The sequence below is a fragment of the Puma concolor genome, chromosome B2, assembly GCF_028749965.1.
Source record: "Puma concolor isolate L17-30 chromosome B2, mPumCon1.1.hap2, whole genome shotgun sequence".
NCBI lineage: Eukaryota > Metazoa > Chordata > Mammalia > Carnivora > Felidae > Puma > Puma concolor.
This window is the reverse complement of record NC_141671.1, coordinates 18,389,252-18,411,164: the sequence shown is the minus strand read 5'-3', so window position 1 is coordinate 18,411,164 and position 21,913 is coordinate 18,389,252. Positions and strand designations below refer to the sequence as shown.

At 44.2% G+C, this 21,913-nt stretch overlaps 2 protein-coding genes across 2 annotated transcripts in view; one reads left to right on the top strand and one right to left on the bottom strand.

Annotated features, from left to right (window-relative positions):
* MAK (male germ cell associated kinase) overlaps positions 1-21,913 on the bottom strand; it is a 303,103-nt gene that overhangs the window by 94,521 nt on the left and 186,669 nt on the right. The window lies entirely within an intron of this gene.
* Positions 1-21,913, top strand: part of GCNT2 (glucosaminyl (N-acetyl) transferase 2 (I blood group)) — an 83,443-nt gene that overhangs the window by 29,206 nt on the left and 32,324 nt on the right. The gene's annotated exons all lie outside the window — the stretch shown is intronic.

Here is a 21,913-nt window from a genome sequence, read left to right as displayed (position 1 = left end):
AGAGGGTGATTTTCACATTTCAATATTTATCCCTTCCTTTTTTCACTATTCCCCTTTGATTTATAACACTTGGTACCAGCCATGCGGTTCCTTACATCTGGTCTGAGATGAAGGCATTTCTTAGCAAAAGCCTGAATTGTCACATCTTGAAAGAAGAAAAACACGTATTTAGGCTGGGGTTAAATGTCTGGTTACTGTGACAGATGGATGATCAGTCTTCTCAATGTCAAATCAATATAAGAAAACCAAGAGGGTCGCCTGAGTGGCTCAGTCAGTTGAGTGTCCGTCTCTTGGTTTCAGCTCAGGTCATGATCTCACAGTTCCTGGGATTGAGCCACGAGTGAGACCCCGCATTGAGCCCCGAGTTGGGCTCCTCGCTGTCAGAGCAGGGCCTGCTTGGAATTCTCTCTGTCTGTCTGTCTGTCTGTCTCTCTCTCTGCCCCTCCCGCACTCTCTCTCTCCCTCCCTCTCAAAGTAAATAAATAAAGAGAAAACCAAAGGAAAAAAGAATCTTCCACCCCCCCCCCCCATTTTCCAGCCCTAGAAAAATAGACAAGATAGGAGACCAAGACTGATATGTAGACAGGCAGAGGAAAGGAAACCATTTTTGCTATAGGCTGTGGTATGGTATGCTGGCTTCTGCCTTCATGGAGTATGGCTCCATGTAAATCACATAATCTCTTGGAGCCTCAAATCTCCCCAGCTACCAAATGAGAGCCCAGGTAAGAAGACCCCCTTCATCTCTGCCTTTGCCTCTCCTTGCGGAAGACTCAATGCCCAGAACGACATGAACACTTCACATACAGCTATGAGGAATTTGTAGGAAGGTGGAAATGCTGGTGAGTCTAGATTCCCGGTTGCCCATTATCCTTGGCAAATGCATTCCATCTCCTTCAGAGGTGAGAGCTCCACCAAGATCATCCTCCAGGGAGAAAAGCAAGCATGGTCTAGGGTCAGTGGTCTGTCAGATCTGATTCTACAAGGGATGCTTTTCAGGATAATGTGACGTCTCCTGTGGCTTTGCTTCCTTCCTTTCTTACATGCGGGATGGCATTCTGGTTTAGGGAGAAAGCAGAAGGATATCCTGCTTGTACGTGGGGCCTTCATGAATTGCAAGGTATTAAAAAAAAAAAATCATCGGGTGCCTGGGTGGCTCAGTTGGTTAAGCATCTGACTCTTGGTTTCAGCCCAGGTCATGATCTCATGGGTCCATGAGTTCGAGCTCCAGGTAGGGCTCCTTGCTGACAGTGCAGAGCCTGCTTGGGATTCTCTCTCTTTCCTTTTCTCTCTGCCCCTCCCTTGCTCATGCTCTCTCTTTCTCTCTCTAAATAAATAAATTAAATAAAATAAGTATCATCAAATGCTCTAGCCCGTGTTGGATATCTCCATCTTCAAAGGCAATGTAAAATCCAATCACACCCTCAAGTAACTCCAGGATTTTATGCTTGAGTCTCCTTTGGGACTTAAGATTTGGGATGTGAGTCTGGTCCTTCATTACCAGATAGCTTTTAACCATATCAGCTCTTTTTTTTTTTTTTTTTTTTTTGAGAGAGAAAGAGTGCATGTGAGCAGGGGAGGGATGGAGGGAGAGAGAGACTCTTAAGCAGGCTCCACGAGAACGGAGCCCCACGCAGGGCTCAGTCTCACAACCCTGGGATCATGACCTGAGCCAAAATCAAGAGTCGGACTCTTAACCAAATGAGCCACCCAGATGCCCCAGCTCTTCTATGTTCCATGTCACGTTATAAGAGGAAAAGTCCTTCAGTAAGTATGGTGTCAACATCGTTTTTGCAAAACGTGCAAGTACAAACAGTGTTGTTCCTTTCCTGTCTCAAAAGTTCCTTCTCTCTTCTGCCTAACACCCTAACTTAAAGTGGTTGTGTTAGAAATACCATGCACAGGTACATCAGCTTCCCCAAATCACCCACAGTTGTCATAGGACCAAGGAAATGACTAGTACCCTACAGTTACATGACATCAGAAAACCAAATGAAAATAGTTTATGAGACTCAATAGAAAGAATATTCGCAGAGGTAGCACTGAATTACGTAGCTTCACCTGGCATTTTTTTTTTTTTCAAGTTGTGTTTCTATTGAGAAAATGATTTCTTTCTTGGTCTTCAACCCTTAGGCTTGTTCCAATCTGCATTAGAATTAGAAATGGTGCTAGGGGCGCCTGGGTGGCTCAGTGGGTTGAGCGTCCCACTTCGGCTCAGGTCATGATCTCACAGTTCGTGATTTCGAGCCCCGCGTCGGGCTCTGTGCTGACAGCTCAGAGCTTGGAACCTGCTTTGCATTCTTTCTCTCTGTCTCTCTCTCTGCTCCTTCCCTGCTCACACACTGTCTCTCTCTCAAAAAGAATAAAGATTAAAAAAAAAAAAATGGTGCTAAAACAGGCCAAAAAGAGTCTCTTGGGGTAAGAGGGCCAGTCTCACATCCTTCTTTAGGGGAGGCCAAGCGGAGTGGCTACCAGCCCATTCCATGTGGCTCTTGGAGAGACAGATGGTCTAGACCTCTCCCTTCTGGCCATATTCTCAAAGGAAACCCTCCAGGAGCACAAACAGAGAGCCAATAGTCCACCTTGAATTCTGGTGCATGGTTAGATTTTCTAACTCATCAGATCTTTGTAATCATTTGTGTCACCTTAAGAAACCACCATTTTCTCTAGCTTTTCTGGTTATTCCTATAACATTGTCTTTGGCCTCCCTGCCCCATGGTGGAATGTTAGAGGCCATTTTGATTTTTGCTTTAAATCTTGTGAAATTGCTCAGTACCCACAGAAACAGCCGCTAGGCTTGTTTCTTACAGTCCATTCCCATGGCTAAATTGTCTTCTGGTCGCACTTCAGGGCCAGTCCATCCCTAATGGAAAAGGCAAAACTGTTACTTTTTTTTTTCAGCTATACTTTCCCCCCCTTCTCACTGTGTAAGTTTATTCTTTTGAATTTTTGCTCGTGCATTCATTACTTTGACCTTTCTCATGCCGTGAGGTTTTTCCTCCATAAGAATGTTTTCGTTTGCCTCTCTTCCTTTTTCCATTTGTATACATTTTTTTTTCAGAGCCCCTTCTTCAAATAAATTATCTCAACCTCAGCAGTGACCACATGATCGCATTTCCTCATTTTTCAAACCTAAAAATAGCGTGTTTCCTACTTCGACTTATTTTGCTTTTTTAACGCTGAGTTTTATTTATATGTGCACATTCTTTGGGAATGTGCTATGACTCTTTAAGTGGCAAGCGACAGAAACACAACTCAAAGTTGCTTAAATAGACACAAGAGCCTACCGGGTCACGGAATTGAGATGCCCAAGAAAGGACTCCAAAAAATCTGGATCAAGAGTGGAAAGAACATATTCAGGAATTCAGGACTCTGTCTGCCAGATGGTCTCTCTGTGGTGTGAAAAACTGTCTCTTTGTCCAGAGCTAAAGGTGGGGGGGGCGGGGGTCCCAGGTATGGGACTCCCAGTGCTACAACCAGGAAAGCCCCAGGTGAATTGGGCCAAGTTGGTCACTCTCCCTGCCTGTGGTGGGTGGCCCCATTTAGACAGACTCCCCCCACCTGCTGTCAGAGATGGCCACAAGTAGCTCTCGTTTCTTGGTTCTGACAGTTGGCACTCTTAGGGGACAAGAGAGTCTTTTTCCTGAGAGTTCTAGCAGCAAGTTTAGGGGAGACCTCGTATTTGTCCTGCTTGGTGCAAATCACTATCCCTAACCAAATCGAGGGGGTGAAGGATACTGACGAGCCTTTGTTGGGTCACTTTCCCAAGGGGCAGGCTACGGTTGAAGACGGTTCCTTAGGGTGACGCTGGTCAGACTAAAGGACGCTCCCCACTGCAAAAGCGTTCCTTGTCTTGTGGGTAGAGTGTTAATGAACATCTCCATCTGGTATTAGAAGGGCAAGATTCAGGTTAAGACCTAAAGCTTCAAGCCCTTGAACAATCGTAACTTGGAGAATACTAATTAAATTACTTCTGTGGAAGTGGTGTCATCTCAATAAACATACGCCTTCTGTCTCATAAAAACATTTTTAATAATGTTTCTTTGTTATGTTTGGATAGTACTTATTTTGCAAAAGTACTTACGCATGATCTCGTCTAATCCTTACAAGACCCCTGTAAAAGGAAGGCTACCATCCCCATTTTGCAGAAGAGAAACTAAGATGAAAATATATGACTTACCCAAAGACAAGTATTTCATATAACCTAGCAAGAAATTTAAAAAAGAAAAAGAAAAAGAAATTTCTAGAGGAAGGAGAGATAAGATCTGTATTACACATTTAGCTTAAATTATACCTGGTTTTATGGATCCTTCATTAATTATTGTAAAAACTGCAAGTGTCCAGAAGATGAACCTTAGGGGATTCGGAGTCTTGTTGAGCTTGAGGAATGATGTATAATGGGACTCACCCAAAAATATTCTCTCTTGTTCCCTAAGTCATCTGGATGGTTAGCCCCTCTTTCTGGAACTCGGGGCTTTTTTGTGTGAGCAGGAGGTCCAGGAAAGAGGAGGGGACTGCCCATCTGCCCCATCTGGGTCTGCATTATCTCGGCTTAATCTTCTCAAGAATCTCGTCTGGTCAGTATTGAAATGCACATTTTGCCATTTTACCGAGAGGTGAAGAGGGAATCGGAAGGGTTGAGGAACATGCTCTGCTCCAAAAGCAGGAGGCACAGTGAAGGATAGAGTGGATACAAGGAGCACTGCAAATCCAACGCACTCAAAACACAACTTACACAGTCGCCTTTGTGTGTCCTCTTCCAGCTCTTCCCTGCAGGCTGGGTTCTCTCTCTCCGTCGTTCTCACTGCCCCATCCTGGGGGATCTGGCTTTCCCTGGAGCTTGGGTTCCAAGAGTTGGGGAGAGCCAGGCTGGAATCCTAGCTGCCCCATCCCAGTCACATGACCCGGTGTTTATACAAAAGCCCAGTCTTCAAGTAGCAAAGCCAAGGTGGTGAAAGCATGGAGCCTGGAGCCAAACTGCCTGCATTTGAATCCCTGCTTTGCCGTTTACAAGCTGTGTGACCTTGGACCAGTGACCTGAATTTGGGGACCTCAGTTTCCCATCTGTAATGTGGAAAATAATAATTTTGTATCAAATACGTGAGGCTTCAATGAGTTGGACTATTGCCCAGCCCATATTTTAAGCGTTAATTTTTATCGTTGTTATTGTTGTGATTCTGGCCTTCGCCTCTAAAAGGTCGTCTGTAATAAATATCTATAAAATGTCATCATTTAATAAATGTTGAGCACCTAGATACCGTGCTAAGTACTGGGATACAGTAGTGCATGAAACAAATAAGACCCCTGCTCTCGTGGAGTGTATGTTCTAGACGTGAGACATGGATAAAAAAAAGCAGACAGATAAGATAATTAGAGATTCTGTTCAGTGCTCTGCAGAGAACACAGGCTGATACGGAAAAGGACGTGCTTTGAATGGGGTGACTCGGGGAAGCCTTCTTAGTGGACGTGGTACATGAACTGAGGTGGGCACCTCGTATGACAGCCACGGGGACGATGTGACCTGGCCACCCCACCTTCATAGGTGTTACTGGCAGAAGAAGCAAGGCGATGGGTGTAAGTTTTTGGCATAGCGCTGACTACAGACTGAACAGTCAATAAACTGAACCTGGCTGTCAGCCTCCTCTCTGTTTCTGGTGCCGCCATCTGTCTTCTCTTGTCTCCTACAATATAGTCTTGTTTCTTTCTTTCTTTCTTTCTTTCTTTCTTTCTTTCTTTCTTTCTTTCTTTCTTTCTTTCTTTCTTTCTTCTTTTTTAAAGTTTATTAGTTTATTTTGAGAGAGGGAGAGAGAGCACACACAAGCAGGGGAGGGGCAGAGAGGGAGGGAGACACGGAATCCCAAGCAGGCTCTACACCGTCAGCACAGAGCCCAACGTGGGGCTTGAACTCGCGAACCGCAGGATCATGACCTGAGTCGAGATCAAGAGTCGGATGCCTAACCGACTACACCCTCCGCCAGGCGCCCCTTGTCTCGTTTCTAATTACATCAAACCCGTGAACCACACGGGTTTGAACTGCGTGGGTCCAGTTACAGGTGTGTGTTTTTTTTTTTTTTTTTTTTTTACAATAGAGCCCTATAAATGTATTTTCTCTTCTTTATGATTTTCTTCCTAACATTTTCTTTTGTCTAGCTTACTTCATTGTCACAACACAGTCCATGATACATATGATATACAAAATATGTGTTCATTGGCTGTTTGCCATTGGTAAGGCTTCCAGTCAACAGTAGGCTACTGGTACTTACGTTCTGGGGGAGTCAAGGGTTATGTGGGGCGTGCCTGGGTGACTCAGTCGGTTAAGCGTCCGACTTCAGCTCAGGTCATGATCTCGCGGTTCGTGAGTTGGAGCCCCGTGTCGGGCTCTGTGCTGACAGCTCAGAGCCTGGAACCTACTTTGGATTCTGTGTCTCCCTCTCTCTCTGCCTCTCCCCCACTCATCCTCTCTCTCTCTCTCTCTCTCTCTGTCTCAAAAAATAAATAAACATTAAAAAAAGTGTTATGTGTGGATTTTCTCCTGCACAGGGGGTTGGCACCTCTAACACCTGCCATTATTCAAGGGTCAACGTATTTTTCCCGACTGTATTCTCAGCCTGCTTTCATCCATCTCCATAGTGACAAGGATGACATTTATAAAAATTGATCATGTGATCATCTCTCTCCTTGAAAACCTTCTCCTCATCACCTCCAGCATGATGTCCTAGCCCCTTCACTGAGCGCAGGGCACTCATTGCCGTCTGGTCTCTTAGGCTTTCCAGAACCTTCTCTCGCTATGTGCCCCATCCCATGCTGTACTCCAGCTCTACCTGGGTGACTTGTGAGTCCCAAATGTGCCACTTCCACCGTCCCTGCCTCGACTCATGCCAGTTGCCCTGCCATGACCTTCTGGGCTTTTTCTCCTTCTCCCTCACTTGACTGACATGGGCCTTTCTTGTAAGAGTCAACTTACGGTCACTCTCTGAAAAGACTTTCCTAATTCTCACTGCCATGGACTCACTCCTCCCGTATCACACTGTACTATTATTAGTCTTGCAGTGCTGTGTTTGTGTTCCCAGCGGACTTTGAGACTGAGCTTCAAAGGTAGAAGCTACACCTGATAATTTTTGTTTCCTTTAGGCCTAACACAACCCCTGATACGTGAGCAATGCTCAACACAATGGAGTCTCAACTTTTATTCATTCAACTTGCACAAACTCAACTGTATGCATGCACACATGCGCACACACAGGCCCACACGGTGTGTAAATTTAAATGGTTTGGGCCATCCCACCCTGCCTTCCATTCCATGCAATTTGTCTGGGGTTTTGAGTGAGCCCGAGGTGGATTCTGTTTATTCCCATGATGGGTCTTCGTTCCCATGGCTCTCTAATGTTAATGATACCGTGTACATCTCATAACACATAGTTCCTCAGTTCCAGCCAACTTCCTCGTCTGGGGCTCGTTAGAAGAAACTACCATCTAGGTCAAGATTAGAGGGAAAATCGGCCATGTTGGAATTAGGGAGACTCTGTGTCGTCTTAATGTGGCACGTTCCAAGGGATTTCTCCAGAGGAGTTTTGACTGTATGTCGTCTCCTCTTTACACCCTGACTTTGCAACCTAGACTCCCTATAAGATGTGTACAGTTCTTTGAATTGAATTTATTGTACGTTTATTGTATAAATATGTACATTTATTGTATATATATACATTTATACAATACATTTAGGTAAATGCATCGTATACGTTCATTGTGTAAATGTATATATTTCTCTCTCCCAACACTTCCCTACAGCAGCTGGTGCTTGTCACAACAAATGCCCTCCTTAATCCCTATCACCTATTTCACCCATCCCCCCACCACCTCCCCTCTGGTAACCACCAATTTGTTCTCTATGGGTAAGAGTCTGTTTCTTGCTTTCCCACTCTCTCTCTCTTTCTTTTCCCCCTTTGCTCATTTGTTTTGTTTCTTAAATTCCACATATGAGTGAAATCATATGGTATTTATCTTTCTTTGACTGACTTATTTTGTTTAGCATAATACTCTCTAGCTCCACCCATGTCATTGCAAACGGCGAGAGTTTGTTCTTGTTTATAGCTGATTCACATTCCGTTGTATCTAGACACAACTTCTCTACCCATTCATCCGTTGATGGATGCTTGGGCTGTTTTCATAATTTGGCTATTGTAGATACTGCTGCTATAAACATCAGGGCGGGTGCATGTATCCCTTTGAATTAGTATTTTTGTATTCTTTGGGTAAATACCTAGCAGTGCAATTTGGGGATCGGAGGGTGGTTCTGTTTTTAACTTTTCTGAGCTACGATTTCAACACTATGTAAAGGTTGTCATGTTGCCAAATGTGTGAAAGGGCATTGCTTTTACAATCCCTCTTTGAGGAACTTGGATAATGGATATTATCCATCCAACTATGGATAATACTGTTCTTTTCAGATGCTTGGTCGCCGACTATTGAGCCTTGGTTAATAGTTGATTTTAGAGTCACTACTCAGAGAAATTCAGAATGACGGGGAAATTTTAATTTGCAGTGACTGTCCCCCTTGAATCTTTCCTCAGCTTGCTTTTTGGCTCTTAATGTTCTTTGTTACTTGGTGATTCACATCACGGTTTGGGTTCTGATGAATCATAACACTGTATCATGCCCCCCACGTTTCCCTCTTTTTTGGATATCTCTTCCTGAGGCTCCCACTGGCACCTGCTGATATGTTCCCCCTCCCACCTCCCTACTCCCCACAAATCCACTTCTCCAGAGTCTCCGTGACTGGCACTGCCATTCTTTCCTGGGAGCCAACTGCTTTGTGCCCCATATCTAATCAGCACATTCTGTACATTCTGTCTGGGATGGTTTCTAGCGAGTATTACCCAACTTGTTCCTATCATGGCCACTCTAACTCCAGCCCGTCATGCCTCTCAAATGGATTGTTAGACCCGTCCAAGTGCCCTCTCTAGCCCGGGTCTCTCTCTCTTCAAACCATTCTAATACTCGACATATTTTTCTAATTAAGGCATGGCTCTAAGAATAACTTCTCAATCTCACATGCTGCAGGGAGCTCCCACAGCTTATTGATTTGCTCACTATAAACATCTCATGGGATGTCGGATATCAACATACTCCTAATAGATATCACCTCATTATCACCAATACCACCTTACTGTCAATTCTCACTGCTGCTTTCTCTGAAAAGAATATTCCAGAAAAACCACCTTCCTTGTGTTCCTGCCTTTGGCACTTTTCTTCAGCTCATTCTCTCTCTACCGGGACCACTCTTCTCCATCTCTCCCATTTAAATAATGGCCTTAATATGTCTGCTTTTAATGGCCTGTCATTTGGGAAGCTTTTCCTGATCTTTTGTCTTTTTCTCTCTCTCAATGATACACTTTGTAAACCTTTGTAATGCTTGTATGTCATTTTCTAATCTTCTTTACATTATGATTATGAATGTGAATATCGTATTACCCTAACTAAAGTATAATCTCGTATGGGGTCTTTCATGTTTTTGGCAGCCCAACACAGTGAGCATCCAGTGGGATAAGAATAGTTATGGAATTGATATAAATGGAAATAAACCTTTTTTTTTTATGGCGAAAAATTTTAGATTTAGATGTAGCCAGCTGGACGCAGTTTAGACGGTCCCAATTTTGTTGCCAATATCCAAAAGCATCATAATTAGGAGCCAGTCAAACATATGCCTTCTTCTTTCCATCAGGCCTGATCTGGGTGTTGACCTTGGCCACGTCAAGGTAATAGAGTTTCTTCACAGTGTCTTTAATCTGGTACTTGTTGGCCTTGACATCCACAGTGAACACAAGTGTGTTGTCCTCTATGCTCTTCATGGCTGACTGGATAGTAAGGGAGAACTTGATGATGCACAGTGGTCCAGCTTGTGTCTTCTGGGGGCATTCTTTCAAGGATATTTGGGCTGCCTTCAGAGGCATTTGGGTCATCAGAAGGTAGATGACCTGCAGATCTTCCTTTTGTGTGTGTGTGTGTGACTGTGAACATCTTTCAGCACCATTTTCTTGGACTTCAAAGCCTTTGCTTTGCCTTTGCCTTTGGGAAGGACAGGAACTTCCTTCTTCACCTTCAGCACCATCTTTGTGAAAGGCAGAAATAAATTTTTTTATTCAAGTGTAATTAACATGCAATGTTATATTAGTTTCGGGTGTACAATGTAATGATTCAACAATTCTGTACGTGACCCAGTGCTTGTCAAAGTGTGCTCTCAGGCGCCTGGGTGCCTCAGCCGGTTAGGCATCTGCTCAGGTCATGATCTCACGGTTCGTGAGCTCGAGTTCCCCATCAGGCTCTGTGCTGAGTGTGGCGCCTGCTTGAGATTCTTTCTCTGCCCCTCCACCGTGTGTGCACATGCTGTCTCTCTCTCTCAAAATAAATACATTAATTAATTAAAAAAAATAGGTAGATTCCTGATTCCTTTTATCTATGTCACCTGCCCCACTCACCCACTTTTCCTCTGGCAACCCCCAGTTTGTCCTGTGCATTGAAGAGTCTGGGTTTTTGTTTGTCTTTTCTTCTTTCTTTGCTTTTTTTTCTTTCTTAAATTCCATATATGAATGAAATCATTTGGTATTTGTCTTTCTCTGGATGACTTATTTTACAAAGCATTATAACCTGTAGGTCTGTCCATGTTTTCACAAATGCAAGATTTCATTCTTTTTTATGGCTGAGTAATATCCCATTATATATGTATACCATATCTTCTTTATCGATCCATCTAGAGATGCACACTTGGGCTGCATCTGTATCTTGGTTATTGTAAATAATGCTGCAGTAAACATAGGGGTGCATATGTCTTTTCAGATTAGTGTTTTGTTTTTTAGGAAACTCCGTACTGTTTCCCACAGTGGCTGCGCCAATTTGCGTTCCCATCAACAGTGTACATGGGTTCTTTTTTTCTACATATCCTCGCCAACATTTGTTATTTCTTGTGTTTTTGATTTTGGCCATTCTGACAGATGTGAGGTGATACCTCATTGTGGTTTTCCCTTTATTTTTTAATTTTTTCATTTCATTTTTTTTTTTTTTTTAATTTGGGAGAGAGAGAGAGGGCGGTGGGGGAGAAGGGCAGTAGAAGAGGGAGAGAGAATCCCAAGCCCAGTGGGATCTATGCCCTGTGCAGAGCCCAGTGTGGGGCTTGATCCCACGATCCTGAGACCATGACCCGAGCCAAAATCAAGAGTCGGACCCTCAACCGACTGAGCCACCCAGGTGCCCTCATTGTGGTTTTGATTTGTATTTTCCTGATGATTAGTGATGTTGAGCATCTTTTCATGTGTTTATTGACCATCTGTATATCTTCTTTGAAAAAAAGTATATCTCTTTAGGTCCTCTGCCCAGTTTTTGATCAGATTGCTTGGGGTTTCTTTTTCTTTTTGTTTCTTTCTTTTGTTTTGTTTTGTTTTGGTGTTGAATTGTATGTGTTCTTTATATATTTTGGATATTAACTCTTATCAGATATATCATTTGCAAATATCTCCTCCCATTCAATATGTTGTCTTTTGTTTTGTTGGTTTCCTGCACCATACAAAAGCTTTTCATTTTGGTGCAGTTCTAATAGTGTAATTTTGTTTTGTTTCCCTTGTTTAAGGAGGCATAACTAGAATTGATGTTTCTACAGCTGACGTCAAAGAAATTACTGCCTATGTTTCATTCTAGGAATGCTACTGTTTCAGGTCTAACATGTAGGCATTTAATCCATTTTGAATTTATTTTTGTATATGGTGTAAGAAAGTTGTCCAGCTTCATTCTCTTACACGTAACTGTCCAGTTTTCCCAACACCACTTGTTGAAGAGGCTGTCTTTTCCGCATTGTACATTATTGCCTCCCTTGTCATGAATTAACCGACCATATGAGGGTGGGTTTATTTCTGGACTCTCTGCTCTGGTCCATTGATCTGTGTGTCTATTTTTGTGCCAATACCTGCTGTCTTGATTACTACAGATTTGTAGTATATCTTGAAATCTGGAATTGTGATACCTTCAGCACTGTTCTTCCTAAATGGAAATAGTTTCTAATATGCCCCTCAGCCTGCTGCCCAGTCAGTTGCAAATCATCACCCCTTCCACCTCCACCCCCATCACATACACACACACACACACACACACACACACACACCCTAGATTACTTTGCCGTGTCCTGAGGGATCCGTTCCAGACAGCATTTTCTAGCCATGTTCAGTCCTTCTGGGACATTTCTGACATTTCCTTTCTACTCCTGGTCAATAGCAATGGTACTGTTCTCTCTCCTTGTGTTTCCAAAGCATCTTGCTCACCTTGGGAATACTTCACAGTGCCAACCTTATTTGGGGAGCAGTGCTGGCCCTAGCCAGACTATGCTTCAATCCGAGGTCGACCATCCCTGATCTTACCAAACTGGTGCCTTACTCCACACCATAGAAGTAAAAAAGAGCAGCCCAACAGCAGAAGCCCCTGCTTTAAAGGACATGTCTGGGTTTTCATAAGGCTACTTATTTGATGAAATTAACTCATCTGTTGGTGAACAATCTTAGAAAGTTGTATCCAGGGGCACCTGGGTGGCTCAGTCAGTTGAGCATCTGACTCTTGATTTCAACTCAGGTCATGATCTCACGGTTCGCGAGTTTGAGCCTGTGGTGAGCTTGGAGCTGGGAGCGTGGAGCCTGCTTGCGATTCTCTCTCTCTCCCTCTCTCTCCACCCCTCCCCTGCTCTCTCTTTCTCTCTCTCTCAAAATAAATAAACTTAAAAAAAAATTTTAAGGAAAAAAAGAAAGTTACGTCCAAAGCAGTAAATGTATTAGTCACTTTCTGAACTAACCTTGTGTTAATGTGGTTTCTCGTTGCCACAGCTGCTTACAAGCCCATCTTTTGAAATCTCATCTCCTGACCTGCAGAGTATATCCTATTCTTTCTTGAGCTGCTTTTGGTCAAAGCCATGAGCATCAGAAGGTTTTCCCCAAAGTATATTTACCCCATATCCACGACAGTGCCATGTTTTCTGAGGATAGGTGGATGATATTCCTTCCCCATAATCTTTCTTTTGAAGCCAGGTTTAAAAGATCAGAACTTAACTGTGAACATATTGAAGGCTGATGCTACCATTTTTTTTTTTTTTTTTTTTTTACTAAGCCAACCGAAGATATTCAGATCATCCTAACGTAATTAGCTTCCCGCCATCACTAGTCTCTTCTCTTGAGCCATCCCCTTCCTTAGCCCCACTCCTCACAGGACTCCTCCTTCATGAAAATCTGGGATTCTGTCCTCAATTCAAATCAGAGCTCCTTGGGGGTCTACAGAAGGAAAGCCCTCCTGCCCGGGACCCCAAACACTCTCCTACATCCCACGTGAAAACTGCCCAGTTTAGACCCTGAAGTCCTGGTGGGGTGTTCGGGGGCGGGGGGGCTCCCGGAAAGGCTGCTTACCCTTCCCCCCATGTGGTTTCTCCTCTCCAAGGACTTTGGTCTGTCTGAGCCAAGCGCCCTCCACCCCACCTCCAAGTCTTCTTGGATTTTATCCCTGGTCAGTTATCCTACCACATTTTGGACTTTCCCCTGCACTTTAAGTGAATTTAAACAAAACTCCCCAGTGCAGTTTTCCTGTAAAAACAGCATCCTCTTTATTCTGGGAAGAATCTAGAATAATCACAGCATTTAGAGCCGAAAGAAGCCTGAGGGAGCATCTAGTTCCAATTTGCGCTAAGCTTGTACAAATCTGGAAATTGAGAGTCGGAGAGATCAAATGGCTGGTTGACTCTGCTGCTGTTAAATGAGTTAACGTTTCCTGGCTTTACTGGCCATTTCTTACACATGTTAAAATAAGTGCTTCCATTCATAAGACCTTCATACTTTTCTATTCGTCTCCCCTTAACAGAAAGAAGACCTCTCGAGTCACATGTGATGTGGAGGGGAGGGGACTTCAGACACAGTCAACACTGTGATAGCTGCTATCTTCCTTTTAGGTTCTCCCTGCATTATATAGGTTGTTCCTAAGACATTCTCCTTCCGCCTAGGGAACATCTGTGTAGTTAGAATAATGTATGTGGGTTCTTTTCAGCTCACTGTAAAGCTGTCCAACAAACGCTGATCATTTGGTCCCCACGCCTTAGTGATTTGGGATAGGTAAGGAAGGGCTATATGGGTTTTACGCACTACAGTTTGCAGACTTTTGATGACCTGCATCTCTGCTCTGCATTCCCTCTACTCCCTCCACCCAGATCAATGGTTTAAACGTTTCTTTTCCTTCCACACTCATCCAGTTATTGAATACTCTTTTTTTTTTAATTTTGCTTAACATTTTTATTTGTTTTTGAGATGAGAGATAGAGACAGAGCGTGAATGGAGGAGGGGAAGAGAGAGAGGGAGACACAGAATCTGAAGCAGGCTCCAGGCTCTGAGCGGTCAGCACAGGGCCCGACGTGGGGCTCGAACTCACGAACTGTGAGATCATGACCTGAGCCGAAGTTGGACGCTCAACCAACTGAGCCACCCAGGTGCCCCGAATACTCTTTTGTCAACTATCTTGCAGCTGTGAGTGGGTAGGACAGCTGGTGTCTAGGGTGATTAATTCATCCTGGTATGCCCAGGACTTTCCTAGTTTTAGCACTGGTAATCCCACATCCCAAGAAATCCCTCAGTCCTGGGCAAACTGGGACAGATGGTCACCCTAAGTGCTGCCCCAACACATTCCTGCTTGCTTCCCAATGCCCAGGTCATCTTGGGATCAAGAATTAATGCCTTAGATATTTGTGTTCCACAGAACAGCACTGATCAGTAAATTGGAAAACTGTTATCATCAAAAGCACTCAGTTCTGCAGATTCCAAAACACTGAAGACACATCGAAAGGTAGTGATTGAAACTACACTATCATTCCCTAACCAAAGCAGACTGGGGCCATACCTCCTCTATTTATAAGAAATTTTCCTTTTCTTTCCTTTTTTCCTTTTCTCTTTCTTTCTTTCTTTCTTTCTTTCTTTCTTTCTTTTCTTTCTTTTTTTTTTTTTTTTTTGAGGAGAAAGGATAGAGTTTAAGGAAATCATTTCAAAGGATAAATTGATAAACATAAAATCTGAATCGAAAACCACTTTAACCAGGGGGAGAATCAAATACAAAGATCTTCTTCAGTTACGCGCAAACACAGGACATATCCTGGAGACAAATTTGTTTGGCTTTAACGTCTAGGAAAGAAGAAATGTCTGCTTCTTTGGGATTGATCCAAGCCCTCTGCCCTAATACACTGTCTAAGCTCAAGTTAATGACAGGTTCTGTGGGAAAGAAGCTAGTAGGAGAGTGGATTAAATAAACTGAACTCAAGTCAAGAATTTAATAGGGCTATTAAAAGTAGAAGTTGGAGGAAGCCACACCCTATTTCTATTTTAAAACTGTTTTGTTTCCACTTATTTGAAAATGTTCAAAAGATAAAGAGTATCTTCAAGATACAGATCTCCCGCAGCTGCTGAATGGTAAAACACTGGGTCTTAGTAGAAATACCAACCCGTTGCAACATCAGTTCAACTTTCAAAAAATATGTAGGTGGAGGAGTTTGGAGGCAGTTGGTACGAGAAGGGTAGCAGAAGCATATCCCAGATTTGGACAGACCTTGAACTTGCAAATTCACTTCATGAATCTGCAATCTTTTTTCTCAAAGGAGACATTTGGAAACCAATCTTTTTTCTCAAAGGAGACATTTGGAAACCGACACGTTGCATAGAAAGACAACCGTCACTATTCTGTTCCTTGAAGTTGAGCAGAATATAACCAAAGATAACATTTTTGTTTGTGTTTCTTGTCTGGTTTTCGCTTTTGTTTTTGTTTGGGCAATTGACCCCGGAAGGGAAAGAGCTTTGCTACCCCAAGAAGGCCTCTAGGGAAGTAGAAAAGGGAGTGCGACCCCAGAAGAGTGAGGTAAGCTAGGGTGACCGTATGTGGAAGATTAGGAGAAGATTCGGAAGAAGGCTTCATAGCCAGATTGACTTTCCACCAGTTAGAAAGACTATTCCTTTTTAACAATTGGGAAACTAAGGGACAGTGATCCCCAAAGACTTTTCCAAGGTCACGTAGGAGGCAGCAGAGCTTTGTTTAAACCCTGCTCCAGGGGCACCTGGGTGGCTCCGTCCATTAAGTGTCCCACTCTTGACTTGGGCTCAGGTCATAATCTCATGGTTTGGGAGTTTAAGCCCCACATCGGGCTCTACACTGACAGCGTGGAGCCTGCTTGGGATTCTCTCTCTCTCTCTCTCTCTCTCTCTCTCTCTCTCTCCCCCCCTCTCCCTCACTGGTGCACGTGCTCTCTCTCTCTCAAAATAAATAATGTTAAAAAACAATAAAATAAAGTCTTAAAAAATATATAACGCTGCTCCAAAGCCTTGGTCTTCCCCCACTATGCTGTGTATTTGTCTCTGTGGTAACCTTTTTGTGGGGTGACCCAGCCGGCTGGCTCTCTGAAGAGGTAACAATTTGGAAATGGTTTGGAAATACAGGCTGAAGAAGCCTGAAGTGTAGTTGCCCCACTTTGGGGCGGGGGCACAGGGCAGAAGAGGCCAATGCCACCCATGATAACAGTGACCTTGAGGGCTCCCACCTATCCTTTGGGATCTTTCAGGCGGCAGAATGACCCCTCAAACACAGTTGTTCTGCTTCACTGTTTAGTATCTAGGAAGTAGACAGGGCAGGTATGTTCCTGGGTGAGCCAAGTTTGGCAACAGAGAGATGCCTTAAGACTTGTTGAGTAATTCTTACATGCAAGGCATTGTTCTAAGCTCTTTTTATATCCTGAACCTATTTAAATCTCCTTAAAGCCCCATAAAGTCAGCCCTCTTAATACCTCCATTTTATAGAAGAAGGAAGGAAACTGAGGCATACAGTCCAGTGCTGTGCACTATAACCCAGATGATGGATGTAAAGGGGCTTCAGGCAGGTGTAATTGGCCCCATTTCACATTTCTTTGTCTGGAAAGATACAGAATCTATAGGTGATTGCAAAGATTCCAGTATTGCAAAATGTAGGCCTGGAGGAACCCGATTGCAGTCTAGAACAGGGATCGCCAAATGACATACAGCCCATGGGCTAAGTCTCACCCGTTTCTGTACTCTCCACAAGCTGAGAATGACTTTACATTTTTAAATGGTTGGAAAAAACCAAACGAAGACTATTTAGTGACATGGATGTTATATGAACTTGAGATATCGGTGTCCACAAATAAAGACTTCACAGGACAGAGGCACATATTATGGCTACTTTTGAGCTGCGGTGGCAGACGTGAGTGGTTATTACATCAGAAACCAAATGTCTCACAAACCTAAAATATTTACTATGTGGCCCTTTATAGAAAAAAAAATGCTGACGTATAATCATGTGGTCAACATAATTGCCTAATACTTGCAGGGAAAAATTTTTGTCGTAATTGTGATTGCTAAATAATTAAAAGCCTCCCCTTTTGTGCAGAAACTGGTTACTTAAAAAGAAATTCTGAATAAACATCCTTCACAAATGACTTTTTAAATAGAATGTGCAGCAGGTGTGCATAAGATAGATAAATACATTTATATATCTTCTCACTAAATGTTAGCGCTCTGCTTGTTTTCAGAGACGGTCCTGCTTGGCCCAATGTTTGCAATAATCTTTATGATTGTCAAACCCTTTCATAGACATTAACTTATTTGATAATTTACAAGTGCTGGGGGTACTGATCGGCAGTAATAAAATGGTCCCTGAGCTGAATGGATGGCAGCCATCCTTTAACTGAATGGTCTTGCAAGTGCTCTGCTTCTGGATTTTTTCTTGAACCTACTCACCCGCAGCCCATCACCTTGCTGACAACAGGGTGCCTGGGTGTCCCCGTGCTACATCCCTCTGTTAATTTGTGACTTTTAAAAACAATATTTATTTATTTTTGAGAGAGAGAGAGCACATGAGTGAGGAAGGGGCAGAGAGAGAGGGAGACAGAGAATCCCAAGCAGGCTCTGCACTCTGAGCACAGAGCCTGATGCCGGGCTGGAACTCATGAACCGTAAGATCATGACCTGGGCTGAAACCAAGAGGTGGACGCTTAGCTGACTGAGTCAGACAGGTCCTCTTGAATTTGTGACTTTTTAGCTGCTTAGGTCTGAGTAACTTTGTTACGACTATGCAACTATACTAAGAGCTCATGGCCTAAGACCGGAGAGGGGTTCAATGCACATGAACAGGACCTCTGATGCTTAAAACAAAGATGATAAATTTGCATCTTGAAGGCTCCATGCAGCCTTCAGGGTGCATGTACATGCATGCACTTGTGTTTTAAAAATTTCTTAAGTACTTGGTCACATTCAAAGAGTCTGGGAATTTTTTTTAAGGGTAAAATTCAGATTTCTCACTTCTGAAAATATTTGAAGAGTGGGGCGCCCGGGTGGCTCAGTCAGTTAAGCATCTGACTTCAGCTCAGGTCATGATCTCACGGTTCATGGATTCTAGCCCTGCGTCGGGCTCTGTGCTGATGTCTCAGAGCCTGGAGCCTGCTTCAGATTCTGTGTCTCCCTCTCTCTCTGTCCCTCCCCCATGCATGCTCCTTTTCTGTCGCTCAATAATAAACATTAAAAAAAATTACAGGCCCTGTGGCCAGCGTGGCATTATTGGCCAGCGTTGAGAGGGAGCTGCTTGCTTTAGGTGGGACATAGGCTCTTCGCTGCAGTCCCCACCCTCCCTCTGTGTCCATGACACCTCGCCCAAATGTGAGCTGCCACTTGTGAACTTACCAGCCCTGTCTTTCCCTTCCTCCTCCAGCTTCACCTACTATCTTCATTTCTCTTCTCCGACACATTCACGTGTGTGAATCCAGCCCACAAATTTGTGATCGTTGGTTGCTGGGAGATCCTTTCTTGTTTATTTTCTGTGTCTCCCGCATAGCCAAAGCATTTGGGGTTGCCAGACTGACACAGCATGGTATACATTTGGCGGAAATGAGGGGACCCGTCACAAAGCGTTGTCGTGAGCCAGCAGCAATAATTAGGCTGAGAGGAGTGATCTGTGGTAGAGAGGTATGAGCACTTGGAAAGGAGTCAGGCCCGGATTCCAAGCCTGCCCCTGCCGAGAACCAAACCAGCCTCCACGTTTACCCCTCATGGCTCAGCTGGGGCAGACACGTGGCTCCTAAGTTACTAAGAACCCAGTGACTGTAAGGGAGAAAAGATCCTGCCATGTTCTCAGAAACCTTTAGGTAGCCTCGCCTCGTGTGTTCGTGCAGAGCTGAGCTGATGATGTGTTGTTAGCTGCCTCCTGTGCTATCTCCTCGTTTGTGATGTTAAAGATTATCCTGGGGTACGGAGAGGCAGGGGAAGGTCATACAAAATGCCCGCTTGATGACAGTTTGCAGTAGGTTAAGCCAACTGCAGTGACCAGAGCAGAAATAATGTACTGGTTGGAAGTCACAGCTTAGCCCGCCCCAATTATTTGCTAGAAGAAAATGCCTGTTCAGTTGCCACAGATACCAAGCAAAACAAACCTACCCGCTGGGCTAACTGCTTAGCAGGGCATCATCTCGCAATCTCACGTTGTTCATCTAAACCATTGTACATAAGGCAGGACAGACCAGAGAGGCATCTCCCGGGTCATGCTGTTTGGAGCTGTAAATCACATCGCGCCTCTCTCGCAGCCCCGCTTGCAATCTGCGTTGAATAAATCCTGATGAAAGATTTGTTGAGTTTGCTTTGTATTGGCATTCCATTGGGGCTCTACTGTAGGGTCAAGGCTCAAGGCAAAAAGAGGGGAAAACCACCCCGAACCTACAATGAGAGCCCAGAATTCCCTGCCCCCCCCCCCCGGCCCTCCCCTACTCCTGCTCTCCTCGAAAGTTCTGCCAAGGATGTATTTTACAGAAAAGGGCGTGGCTCTACTAAGAGTGAAGGGAAGTGAAGGCATCCACATGGGCTATTCAATTCTTCCCTTCCTATAGCATATTTCTATTTTGTGTCTGGGGCAAAGGGGGAGAGTGATGGGGAAGGATAAGAGTGGAATTTAACCTCCCCTGTTTCAGTAGAAATAAAGCAACCCACTGGAAAGCCTTAAGAGGGTAAAAATTTCTCTTTGCCATTACTAAGAACAGAAGTCAAAATATCAGTTCATTAACAAGGTCAGGAGATGTTGGATATTTTTCTAAAGAGAAACAATAACAATAGTTGGTAATGCTTATTCAACATGTATGGTCATAAACATAAATCCTGAACAAGAGTCATCTCTCTTTTTTTTCTTAATTTTTTTTAATGTTTATTTATTTCTGAGACAGAGAGAGACAGAGCATGAGTGGGGGAGGGGCAGAGAGAGAGGGAGACACAGAATCAGAAGCAGGCTCCAAGCTCCGAGTTGTCAGCACAGAGCCTGACACGGGGCTTGAACTCATGGACTGTGAGATCATGACGTGAGCCGAAGTCGGTCGCAGGTCCGACTGAGCCATCCAGGTGCCCCCAGAGTCATCTCTTTTTATGTTCTTCCCAGCCATGTGAAACGGAAACCACTGTGACTGTCCATCTCACAGATGAAGAAGCTGGGGCTCAGAGAGGTTCAGTAACTTTACCCTGGTCTCACAGCTGGTCAGCGACCAGCAGGGATTTGAGGCTCAAATGGAGTGGCTCCAGCATCTGGACTAGGGAGCTGCAGAATGAAGCTTTCTGGCTTCTCTCCAGCTGAATGACTTGGGAAAAGAATGTTCTTCTTGGCCTCGGTTTTCTCATCTGTAAAATAAAGGGTTGTATTAATTAGATATCTTTAAGGTCCCCGCCAGCTCTTCGGGTCTGTGTCCAAATCCGTATCCATCACATCCGTGACACTGTTGTCATTCATTAGCTCAGCCCATTACAGTAAGCTGGGGAGTCGGGGGGGAAGGGGAGAGGGGTAGGACAGGAAGGGGGCAAGGAGATCGCTGCATTATACACCAAACACTTTCCTAACAGAGGCAGCTGATCCTGCCCAGACAGGTGGGACGGGAGATGGGCGCAGGCATTTTTAGCATACCACTGTGACTGTCACAATGGATTTTGTAGTTGGACCAGTCCCTTTTCCCCAGAAGCGTCCTTACCACCCTCATAGGTCTACAGGGCACTCCACATTTGCTGAGTGCTCCAGGCACCTGGCACAGGTGAGCTGTGACAACCCCTGTGTAATGTGACCGGACCTGCTGGGCTTCTCTTTCTTCCTGCCTCCCTTGAATTACACTGAGTGATACTTCCAGGAATTTTGCAGCAGCCCCAAAGCCTTTGTTCTTTCTTCAGAATAAGGAAGTGGGAGAGGTGGCTTGGTGGGAAGGAGACGTCTTTGAGTTCTGTGAAATGAACTCAGATCTGAAGCTGTCAGACTTTTCAAAAGACCCAGTGGCTAGTCACTCCACATTTCGTAGATAAATACCGTGTTGACAGCTCAAGTTATCTGAAGCTCTGTGTGAAAGGGGAACCAACTTTTCTCTCTGGGAACAAGGACTCTCACGTTTCGGTCTGGTGTGCAAACTAACGTGTGTTTGTTTCATTTACGATTTGTGTCATCCACACGGACCCTTCAATGTCACAAGTCAGTCACCGCTAGGTTCCTTCTGCCATACCCCAAGAGGGTGATGCTTTTTTCCCTCTTCCCATAGCCTCCACAGACTCGGTGGTATATAACACCATGGGAAACTGGCTGATTTAATCCGGGGAACACGTACCTCACCAGTCTTTTTTCTTTCTGTTTTTTTCTTTTCTTTCCTTTTTTTTTTTTTTTTTTTTGCAGCTGATAATCTGCTGAACACGTGTTACAAGTGCATTTTTTTCTTATCTGTGTCTGCATGCCCAGAGGTAGAAACAACACTGACGAGCAAAAAGAGGGGCAGAGAAGCAAATAAACCCGAGGGGCAGAGGTCCTCAACCTTGTGGTTTCCCCGGGGCGGCTAGCAGGTCGCGGGGCTCCCCGG